Source organism: Melopsittacus undulatus, chromosome 2 (assembly GCF_012275295.1).
Source record: "Melopsittacus undulatus isolate bMelUnd1 chromosome 2, bMelUnd1.mat.Z, whole genome shotgun sequence".
Classification (NCBI taxonomy): domain Eukaryota; kingdom Metazoa; phylum Chordata; class Aves; order Psittaciformes; family Psittaculidae; genus Melopsittacus; species Melopsittacus undulatus.
This window is the reverse complement of record NC_047528.1, coordinates 48,480,024-48,492,316: the sequence shown is the minus strand read 5'-3', so window position 1 is coordinate 48,492,316 and position 12,293 is coordinate 48,480,024.

The window sequence follows — 12,293 nt, the reverse complement described above, 5'->3', positions numbered from 1 at the left end:
AAAAAAAAAGAAAGTTTCTTCTAGAAAATCACAGTCTTTTTTTCTTCCAGAAAATCCCCATCTGAATATAGATGATAATTTTGTGATATAATATAGAAACTGAATTTATTCTGAAAATTTCTTTGGGCGCTGAAGTGAATGACAGCAGAGGCAGTAATTAGTAGATAGTATACCATCACTATTGACAGTCTGAAGCATGACTCAAACATTGTCAGAATCCTCAAGGACTAGGAGAAATAAATCATATTAAGTAAAAGAAAAGTCAGTCAGGATAGCAGCTGTGGAAAAAAGCATATAAAGGCTTATTTCAATTAGAGTCACACAGATGAAAGTGAGAAATATTGGGCGTCTTGCAATTCAATAAGGTATGAACTTCAACAACTTTGGTCTCCTGTGAAGTGCTAAAAGACAACTGAAAAGCAAATTTCCAAGAGAAACATCTGTAGTAGAACCTCCATGGAATCAATTTCAAGACTTCAGACTGTATTTCTAAAAGAAAAGTAAAATTAATATAACCTTAAAAAATAAACAGAGGTTAAAACTGAATAGGAAATATACAGATTGACAGGGATAGAACTGATGGGTGAGGGATGCCTGGAGTTCTAGCTTGGTGTGTTCATCGAAAAATAATTGCATTAGAGCTGGATGTCAAACAGTGTTCTTTATCTGATGCATTTTGCAGACCTACATCAATAACATTTTATTTCATCAGGTCACATTTGAGAAAGTAATAATGTCAATACAAAAAAAATAGTTAGAAAAAAGCTGGGATCAAACAAGTCAAGCACATTTTATGATCATGAACAGAAAGCACTCTTTTTTTAGCATTTGATTAATTAAACACTTATACATTATGTCACGATGATGAACCTGTTTTGAGCTTATACTCTGTTCTACTCCGTTTATAAAATAACTACACATGGAAGAAATCCCATCCAGCGCTACTCCCCTAGGAACCAAAAGTTTGTTTCTGCCTATGGCATGGTTACTTACCTACTCATTGAAGGAAGCTTGTTAAACCTGAGAGCTTCTTTTTCTCAGAGAAAAAAAATGTTAAAGAAAGAAGTCTTTCCAAAGGCAGCAGAAATGCAGATATGTATACATTTACATGAAGGATGTTGAAGAAAAATAATAGTGTCAAGTTGTTGTGAGACAGTATTAAATTTTGGTAGCTAGCCAATCTAATCCAGTATATTCTTGTGTAACCTGCTCTAGGTGGCCCTGCCTTGCAGTGAGGGTGGACTAGATGATCTCCAGAGGTCCCTTCCAACCCTAACAATTATGTGATTTTGTGATGTAAAAAATACATATCTCTATTTAGGTAATTCTTCTTAAAAAGAAATTAAACATTATGTAGATAATATAATTTACACAAGAGGAAATAGAGCCTGTTTGTTGTTGCCTTAGTCTAATATTGATGCCACACATTAGGTCTAACTGCTTGAGTGTGCAGAGAACACACTGGCCATGGGAAAACTCAAGAGAGGGAGTGAAGGAGGTCCTGTGTGCAAACAGACCATGAAATTGACTGTACTATTGTTGATTTGTGATTTTAAATGTGTACTTAAAGAAATCTTCTCTAGAAAATGCTGCCTAATAATCAGATCAGCACTTCCAGCTGTTAGTCATAGTTTTCAGCAGAGACTTAGTGATTGGCCATGTCAGTACTTCAATCTATTTCAAATAAAATCAGATTCATTTAAACTAGCACAGAAATGAGTTGCAGTTTTGCCTGAGGGAGTACAAACTTGCATGTGTATATGCCCTGTATGCCAAGTATCAGGTAAGATATTAATGGAAAAGATTCTTCTTTAATGCTTCGCTTGTCCTATCTTACTTGTCTAGTCCTGAAGGCACTCATTACAGGGAAGAGAAATCTTCGGACTGAGATGTGCATTTCATTCTATATCTGTCAAAAATAAAAACAAAGAACGGAATTGGTAAAAAACAAAATAAATAAAATCTATTGTTTTCTTAAGAATAGTTCAGGAAGACAGACTTCTTTGTCCAAGTGAATATCCTGAACATACGAGAAGAGTCTCACTTTCTTTCCAAGGGCTTATTTAAATCTTTGTCATGAGTGTGAAGTACTGTCACTTCAATGGAAGAGCCTGAAGCTTTCCATCATGCCTTGTTTTACTTAGAGTTGTCTGTGGACTAGTCTTTAAAGTATGCTGTTAGGAAGGGGTAGCTTTAAGATGAGAAAAGATTTAACAGATTTCTTCTATTTTGATTGAGAAAAATTAAATGTATTTCCTTTGGAACAAGGGACTTCAGAAGAAAATTCAAAATGCGTGTTAGATACAAGCTGGTCAGACTTATAAGGACAGCTTTAAACTGGATTTAGCAGTGGGAGGGGATGAAGGTTTGAGTAACAGAGAAAAGACAGGGGCTGCTGTTGTGTTAGGAATCAGCAAAGGAAAACAATTGTGGAATACCGCAAAGGAATTAGGGCACTTTCCTCTAAATAGGTGACACAGCCTAATTAAAATACCTCTATAACAATGCACACAGTATGGATAACAAACAGGAAGAGCTGGGAGCAACTGTGTAGCTAGAAAGCTATGATCTAGTTGGTATTACTGAAATACAATGGCATGAGTTGCATGATTGAAGTATTGCAATTGACAACTCTAATCTGTTTAGAAGAGGAGGGTGGGGGTTGCCCTCTGTGTAAAATAAATGGACTGACTGAAAATAGTGATATTTAAAAAACAGTGATGAAAAGTTTAGGGGCATTTAGGGGCCATGTTAACAAAGGAAATCTTGTGTTCTGTGTTTACTTCAGTCCACCCAACCAAGGTGAGCTCACACATGAAACGTTCTTACTTCAGCTACAAGAAACATCACTGTCAGAGGCTCTGATCCTCCCAGGAGACTTCAATCATCCTGACGTTTTCTGGAAAAGCAGCACAAGCATTAAGCAGCCCAACAGACTCTTAGAGTACATTATGGAGCATAACTTCTTAAGATGGAGAGGAGCATTCAAGAAGTGCAGAATGTTCTACTTCTTCATTCCCATATAGTGAGGGGATTGGTGAACATTTGGGATTATATGCCCAGATCTAGAACACTGTTATCTCACTACAGGGAATATCGGGAATCTAATAATTCCAAGTAGCTAATGAAAAACAGTAACATTAAAATATAAGAGGCTGTCGTGGTTTAAAACCAAACTGCACAGCTTGTTCACTCACTCCCCCCCTTGTTCCCCTGACTCCCAGAGAGTTAGGAAGGAGAATCCAAAGAATGTAGCCCCCACAGGTTGAGATAAGCACAGATTAATAGCTAAGGTATAACACAAATCACTACTGCTACTACTACTACAAATAATAATGATAATGCCAATAACAAGTGAAGAGAATACAACACCTCACCAGCCACTGACCCATAACTCACCCCACGCTGCCCGACCGAGCACTGATACCTCCTTCATCTCCCAGAGCTCCAGCCCTTCCGGGTTTCTCCTGGTTACATCCTGGGAATGACGTGCTATGGTATGGAATACCTCATTGGCTAGCCTGGGTCAGGTGTCCTGTCTCTCCTCCCCCCCGGCCTCCCCTCCTCCCTGGCAGAGCATGAGCTCAGAAAAGGCATTGAACAAACCAAACATTTGAGCAGTAACTCAAAACATGCTTGCTATCAGCAACCGTTCCCAGGCTGAAAGTCAAAACACAGCACTGCACCAGCTACCAAGAAGGAGAAAAATGACTGCTACTGCTCAAACCAGGACAGAAGCATAATTCTTTACTTATACATCTGAAGGAAGCAAAATTAACTTGATATGCATTTACTGTTCTACCACAGTAACTTCATACGAAATTTAATGTACTTGTACAAAACAATTACATTACATTCTCTGTGGTGATTTTTGGTCAAAGCAGATTGTCAGTAACTGTCAATATAACGTCAAGTGTATGATCTTAAAGATAAATGAAAGTTATATGTTTAGTGCTGCATCCCTAGCTTTTACAACAACAGCAGATGTTCCTAGACCTGCCATTCTTCCTAAGTATACATAGAGTTTTTGTAGAAGTAAAACAACAAATCTGTAAGAAAACACGGTTTAGATAAAAGTGAGGTATGCACAGAACACTACAATTCTCCATGTTTTGAACAAAAGTAAAATTTTAAGGGGAAAACATATGAGATCTTAGCCTTCACTTTAAACATAGCTACCCATAATGTTTATTTTTAAATTGACAAATTTTTAATTAGTATTGTAATGGCGAAATGAGACCAACCATATATGACACATAATAACAGATCTTCCATGTAGAAGCTAGTGCTGATGCTTGCAGTAGTAATTTTTTTTAATGACTGATTTTATTCTGCTTCTTTTTGTCAAAGGTCTAAAAGTCCTTTAGTGCAGAACTGGTCAGAAGAGAACATTTGGGAAAAGATCCAGTCTTCCTACTTTTTGGGATATCTATATCAAAGGTAAGTACAGTTGTCAAGTGAGACAATCTTCCAAAATTCATAAATGCCATTCATAGTCAGTGAAGAAAGCTTAATACCTCCATCATACTCCTAATAGAACAAACAACGTATCCTTCTGGAGACCTTGAAAATCTGTTTACCTCTACTAAATATATAAATGTTTAACATTACAGTAGCCTTACAAGCTGCGTGTGCCTACAATGCCCTATGGTGCCTTTTGGAGCTGTCACCAATTATTCAAATTAGTTTCTGCCCAGACCACACAACAGCTCTCATCTAAATGGAGAAAAATCCTAAACATTTTATTTGGATGATGATCCACATGTGTGAGGGACATACAAGTCAGATTGCCTGATACCATCCTTCATATGTATTAACCAGACAGCATTTTTACAGTATGAGACTTGAAAATGGCATTATGGGCTTTTAGAGAATTAGGAAACAATGATATATGACAACAAAATTATATGATAGCAAAAAGTTACAGGTTTTGTTAATGTCATGTCTTCTTATTCTTTCTCTAGCACTAAGGGAAATAAATCACTATAGTGCATGGTATTCCTAATTAGGCAGACGAAAGATCTCATGAGGGCATGGTAAAAATGGGGATTGAATCCAAAGTAGAAAAATAGTTTATGGTGACCTATATGCAGATACGTCTCTTGAGATAAAGCCCCTATTTCTTAACAATTTTCTCCTTCCTTTGATATAGTAGGGGCACTAAATAAAAATTTTAGAGTTCTATGACATTTTAGGACTGTGTGGTCTTTCACCTGTTTTTTTGTTGGGTTTTTTTTTGTTTGTTTTGTTGTTTTGATATTTTTTTTTCCTGTGAGAAACAGGAAAAAGATTTAAATGCATGCTACAGTGCAGTGTCATGCAGCAGTACAAAAAATATTTCACCAACAGAGGCTAGAACCATGACAAAGATGCTTAACACAACTTACCTGGCTTTCAATACAATTCATTAGAAGTACTTGATTTTAAAACAACACATGAAACACTGTAAATGGCATATAAAAGGAGGACACACAAGCAGGAAAATATCTTGATACAGTTTGAATTACTACATTAGCTTATCTGGGAATAATTGAAAACGTGTTTATCACAAATGCACTTTCTTAATTTTATTTGGGAAAAAAAAACCATCTAAACTTATACTGTGCAACTGATAGCAATTTCAAGAGGAAAATATATTCATTCAGCTAGAACATTCATGTCGATATCTGCAAAACTATCACCTCTGTTCATTGCCACAGAATAAGCACCTACAGTGTGGATGTAAATACAAGCATCATGCGCTGCATGTTGAGTTTATGCCTCTAGCCAACCTGTACATCTGTAAATGAACAAGAAAGATTTTGCTGAAAAAAAAACTTATTTGTCGGTGTCATTCATCTTATTCGGAATGAACATCGTTAATTTTTCATTTCATGTTTTGAGTGCTATTTTTTCTTCTGTTATTTCTGTATTATACGTTTTGGGTCTGTACATGCAAGCTATCTCACCTGTCCATGTGTTTGGTATTTTAAATATCTATTCTATGGGGAATATGCAGTATTTCTTCATTAATTTCAAGCTGAGAAATCATTCTCTGCAGTCAGCTGAATGCCTACTGAATGGTGAAGTGGACATTAGACTTGCTCGAAATGCTGAATTCCTCAAAGCTATAGCCTACATTTTTTACTTGTAACAGATATCCCTACTTTTTGTAGTAGCTAAACAATACTTATCAATTAATTTAACTACTGATATTTTTTTTCCCTTCTGTAATAAAAATGGGTTATTACCATTTTATTTCATTGTATGGCAAGGAGGAATAGTTTTCACCTGAGAGATGGTAAATTTAGGTTAGATATAAAGAAAAAAAATCTTTACTGTGACTGTGATGAGGCACTGGAACAGGTTGCCCAGAGAACACGTGGCCCCATGCCTGGAAGTGTTCAAGGCCAGGTTGGATAGGGCTTTGAGCAGCCTGGTCTAGTGGAAAGTGTCCATGGCCATGGCAGGCATTTTGAAACTGAATGATCTTTAAGGTCCCTTCCAACTCAAGCAATTCTATGGTAACAGGATGCTTGAGGAGAAGTTTAGAATACCAAACATTGTGCTTATTTCTGGCTCAGAATACAAAAGATACTTTCAAAGTACATCCCTCATAAATATTAGTTTGTAATAAGACTTAGTTCTTTTTCCTCTCAGGCCTGTTTGAATCCCATTTTCCAGTTTCTTTATATTCAGACCTAAGCACCATCTCTTAACCAAGAAAGCAAACTCTTTCTTGGTACTTTCCTGCCAGTCAGAATTGTCAGAACAGATTTCTGAATCTGTTCCTGATTCCCATAAATATGTATAACTAAAGAAAGGCTGAATGTTAAGTTTGGTGCATCCTGAATTTTGTGGCAACAGGACAAAGAAAAAGTAGCTAACCTGGAAACTATTATTTTATAACATTGTCTATTTTGTTTTAAAAGTTGGTCTTATATTACTAAGCAGCTAAACTGAGCTAAAGAATATAGAGAAAACAGGATTTCACATTGGTTTTAATAATGTTGTTTCAGTTGCAAACAAACTGCTCTTCAGAGCACTAATCTGTTTTCTTACTTAAAAAATAACCAAGTCAATAAATCTTGGAATGGTGATACTAAGAAGAAAACATATGGCCTAGGGGAACATCAGATTGCACCATGAACCACAATGCCATGAGAATCTTTTGTAAGTGTAAGTATTTCACTCCTCATAAAATTCCAGTCCTTTTCTCTAGCAATAGCTAAAGTTTGGATTTGTAAAATCTATATATACAGGACTAAAGAATCTCAGTTCTGAAACTTCAAAGATTTTGCAAGAATGAGTCAGAATTTAAGTGTTTCACTAATATAATATACTGAGGAATGAGTTATACAGTACCGATACATTCTTTTTTGCTGTGCATGTTTTTATAGCTGTAGTTCCAATTGAATCTTAGAAGAAAATTGACTACACTTGATATGTATCTGTGAACACAAATCACCAAGATTTATTTTGAAACAACTGACACGATAAAATACCTGGATGTACTATAGATGTCATTTTCAATGTATGGTTCTGAAGTTCAAATCAAAGTGAAGTTAAAATATTGTTAAGACATAAATCTTTTTTTATCTTGGAATCAAATTGTTGTTCATGTTTGATATTCTATGTAACATTCAGAAAAAACACATTTAACATTGTTTTATGTAATATATCTCCTTTAAATGTGATTCTCTGTAGATGTTATTAAACTTGGTTATGTTTCCCAGTGTCCTAGTCCAAAAGCATCTGCTTGTCACCCTTTCATTCCATGCCTTCCTTGTGATTTTTTTCTATATTTTTAAGAAACCTGAGAACATCATCAGGTGGAGCTAGCAGCACTAGTGTGGAAGTATGGATGTGTTATTGAACTTGCTGTTGAAGAAAAACCCTTTAATGTCTCAAAATCACTAGTTCAGACAGTACAGCTGAATAAGGAACACAGTTGCATTAATAACATTTGCTTTTAGCTACAAGTTGTCTCAGTTCTTTATATACCTGTGCCATGCAATTCCTTTCTTGCATCTTCTATATGACAGCAGTGATGCAATGTTCCAGGGTTTGAGGGAATTTTACAAGTTTGCTTTATAGAACCTCAGTTATGAATATATATGCATATAAATGAAAGTTAGCTAATATTTAAATCAAATGCTATTATTTAATTTTTTGTTTATATGGAAACTTAATTATAGTTTGTAGATAATAAGTTAGACCTCAAATTTTAATTTTTATGTGCTTTTTCAAGCTGACATGATTACTTTGATCTGCACAAACTAAATCTCTCTCTCATTGTATAGCATCTCAAAAGCATTAATAATGAGTATTTAGCCACCAAAATATAGAAAGGACATAACATTGAAGTTATTGCTTCTTCAGAAAATTTATGTTCCAAGACATAGATAAAAAAACTGACCACCACCACCAAAATCCCCATAAAATCTTCTATAAATATTAAATAAATATATAAAAATATAAAAAATATAAAATAAATATAAACCACAATCTCCCCAAAATATAACATCGAGCCATAAAACCTTCTAAATAATAGATATTATTTTAAAATGTAATCTATTTTTTCCTACTTTTATTGAATAGATGGTATATAACTATATTATCAAAGGTATCATTCTTAACTAAGTATCATTTACTTCACAACTTGACAGATGGTCTCAATATCAATGTCATTTTGCAGTAAAAAACCAACAAAATCTATCATAAAAGCAGTGAAACTGTTTAAATATACACAGCTGAAATCGGAGAGAGTGCATTAATGAGCTGCAAAGCCAACAAATTGTTGTTGAAATTCCATTGGAATAAATTCTATTGAAATGCCATGTTATGGAGTGATAATGACATGGTTTTAAGTACTAGCCTGTCTTAAAAAATTACAAGAATGTATTTTTTTAAAAAATATAAACAATATTATGTTTGTGTTAAAACAGTATCAAACTTGTTTTTGTTGGCATACTCTCTTTTTAGTGTATTTTTATACCATTCATTAGTGGCATTCCTCAGTGCTTGGTGTTAGGGCCAGTGTTGTTTAATGTCTTCAGTGATGATCTGGATGAGGGGATGGAGTGCACAATCAGTAAACCTGCAGACAACAACAAGTTGGGTGGAAGTATTGGTATGATGGAGGATAAGAAGGCTCTGCAGAGGGATCTGGACAGGCTGCATCAATGGGCTGTGGCCAGGGGTATGAGGTTCAACAAGGCAAAGTGCTGAGTCCTGCATTTGGGTCACAACAACCCCATGCAATGCTACATGCTTGAAGAGTGGTGGGGAAGCTGCTCAGGAGAAAAGGATCTGTGATGCTTATTGACAGGCACTGAACATGGGCCAGCTTGTGCCCAGGCAGTCAAGAAGGCCAACAGCATCCTGGCCTGTATCAGAAGTATTGTGGCCAGCAGAAGCACGGAAGTGATCTTCTGCCTGTACTTGGCAGTGGTGAGACTGCACCTTGAACACTGTGCCCAGCTCTGTGCCTCTCACTACAAGAAGGAATGTGAGGTGCTGGAGTGGGTCCAGAAAAGGACAACAAAGCTGGTGAAAGGTCTGGAGCACAAGTATGATGAATGGCTGAGGGAGCTGGGCTGGTTTAGTCTGGAGAAGAGAAGGCTCAGGGGGACCTTATCACTCTCTACAACTGACTGAAAGCAGGTTGTAGTGAGGTGGGGGTCAGTCTATTCTCCCAAGCAGCAAGTGATGGGACAAGAAGTAATGGCCTCAAGCTGCTCCAGGGAAGGTTTAGATTGGATATTTCTTCACAGAGAGAACAATCAGGTATTGGAACAGGCTGCCCAGGGAAGTGGTGGAATCACCATCCCTGGAAGTGTTTAAAAACCGTGTGGATGAAACCTTCAGTGATAGGGTTTATTGGTTGATTTGTCAGAGCTGGAGTAATGGTTGGACTTGATGATCTTAAAGGTCTTTTTCAACTTAGCTAATTCTATGATGCATATTAAACCACCCAAATATATTTTACATGTTTCATTGCTTACCATAATCCTATATACTTAGAATCTGATATTAATTTGAATGCAAATGTTAATCATGCTTTATGATATTTTTTCTTTTATTTCTTTACATCATGAATGTTATTAGCCTAGGTTTTCTTCAAGAAACTAGCAATAACAAACCTCAGACAATGATTGCTTAATAGTTACCACTGTGTGAATGCATAGACCCAAAGTCATAATTCTATACTCTCATCCTGTTGAATACTATTTATATAAGTCCTGCCTCTTCAGAAGTTATTTTAGGAGACTAATTATTGCAATTTATCACAGGAAAAGTTCATCCGCCAATGTAGTTCCTCAAACTGACTTTCAAATTGGAGGCTGTCATACATGTAAAATCTCATTTCCATCCTTAATTTGGAGTTCATAAATCTATATTTTTATTGTTTGCAGAAAAATAAATATTTATATTGTCTTCCATTTTCCAAGTTTCCTTGCAAATATATTTCAAGATTCTTGTTCATGCTATAAATAACAGTTCTACTGCTGTTTCACAAAAACACCTCTCAAAAATGTATGCTAGTAGGCCTTGTACATCTGGTTCCATTTGGTTCTGAGCTAAGATATACATGTAAAAGAGTGATTTTTTTTTTTAATCTTTTGGTAATTTTTGTTCTACTCATAAGTACCTATATCACTAGTCAAACACTTACCAACACATTAGCATTACTAGCTTCCTCTAAGATTGTACCTGCAGAAAAGTTGTAGTGAACAGGACTAATTTCTTAATAAATTAAAGATGACCTAGTTTTGTTTTGCTTTTTTTACATTTTACAAACAACATACTTACTGAAAATATAAATATATTTTTTAAAATTTCTCTATTTAGTTTGTTTTATTAAATTTAATAACATTTTAATATCAATTTTACAGCTTCTCAGAAAAAAAGAGAAAAATTATGACAGAAATAAGAATATTTTGAACCATTAGCAGTTTTTAAGGCATTTCTTATTCTTTCTTTACTAATATTTGAAAAACTTCCATGATGTTACAATGTTTGCACCTGAACTTTTCAGATATTGAAATGTTTTCAAAGTTTTTCAGCTTCTCTATGCTACCTGGAAATTCATATATGCTCTTTAAGCTTCCTTTTTTGAACAAAATTCTTGAAGTTACTTATATTTGAAAATACTTGGTTTAGTTCTGTCTGCTTAATAATCTGAGCCTTCGTATATGCACAAGATAACTCACAGAAGGCAACAGATTTTAGTAGCTAGAATAAATCTTAGATATGGACTTGGAGCCTAAAAAGATCATTACCTATTTAGATTTTGTAAATAAATTCAGTTAAAAACACATTACACCCAAGGCAACCAACTATTTTTATGGATTTGAAAATATAAATTTTGTATTTTCAATATGTGCAGTGTACTACCTGACTATGGTGATTTTAACTTGCATTTAGAGATTCAAATATTTACACTTATTGGGTTTAAGATCCTACATTATAAAATCCAATTGAAAATTTGCAGTTACAGAAGTAAATTACATAGTTGCTAATAATTAGTTAGAAGATTAAAATTTTATGTCTGCTATTCAGTTTTTTTTTTCTTAATTTAGTTATGAGGAGAATTACATAACCTTAGTGCACTTGTCAAAAGAATAACCTGAGAAACCAAATCTTCCAACTGAATGTACACTTAAACATTAAAACCTAAGAAAGTAGTATGATAGATAGTACAATGCATATTTATATAATACTAAAGGGCAGGATTGTTCCAAAATAGAAAAAATTTACAGCCACAATAACGAAATACCAATATGTTTGTCAAGAATCCTGACTAATATACAAGAAAATCTTTTTATGACACCTGAATTTCACAAAAAACAAAAGAAAAAAAAGTGGATTTAACAAAGAATTATCCTTAAAAAAAAAAAAAAAGAGGTTGGAGACAGGGATTTATCTTTTGTTTGGGTTTTCTGTTTTGGTTTTCTTTTTTTTCCCAGTCTTTCACAGATCCGCAGTCTGGAGATTAATTGGTCTAACTGTCTGTAATGTAGGCATCTCCTTTAGAGCTCAATACCTAGTCCTTATTTAGAGTCAAAAGAGAACAAATACATATTTTTAGGGCACATTTCATCTTTAATCTGTAAAATAAGTCAGATGACTCATGGTCTAAATTGCCTATTTTTCCTGTTGATTAGAAAGAAAGCCTAATTGTAAATATATTCAACATAGAATTGAAAAAAAAATAGATGTGATGATTTCACTCAAAAAACCTTTCACAAAGGAGTAAATAAACCCTTTCTACTGTGTGAAGAGTTATAGAATCATAACTGTGGGAGCAG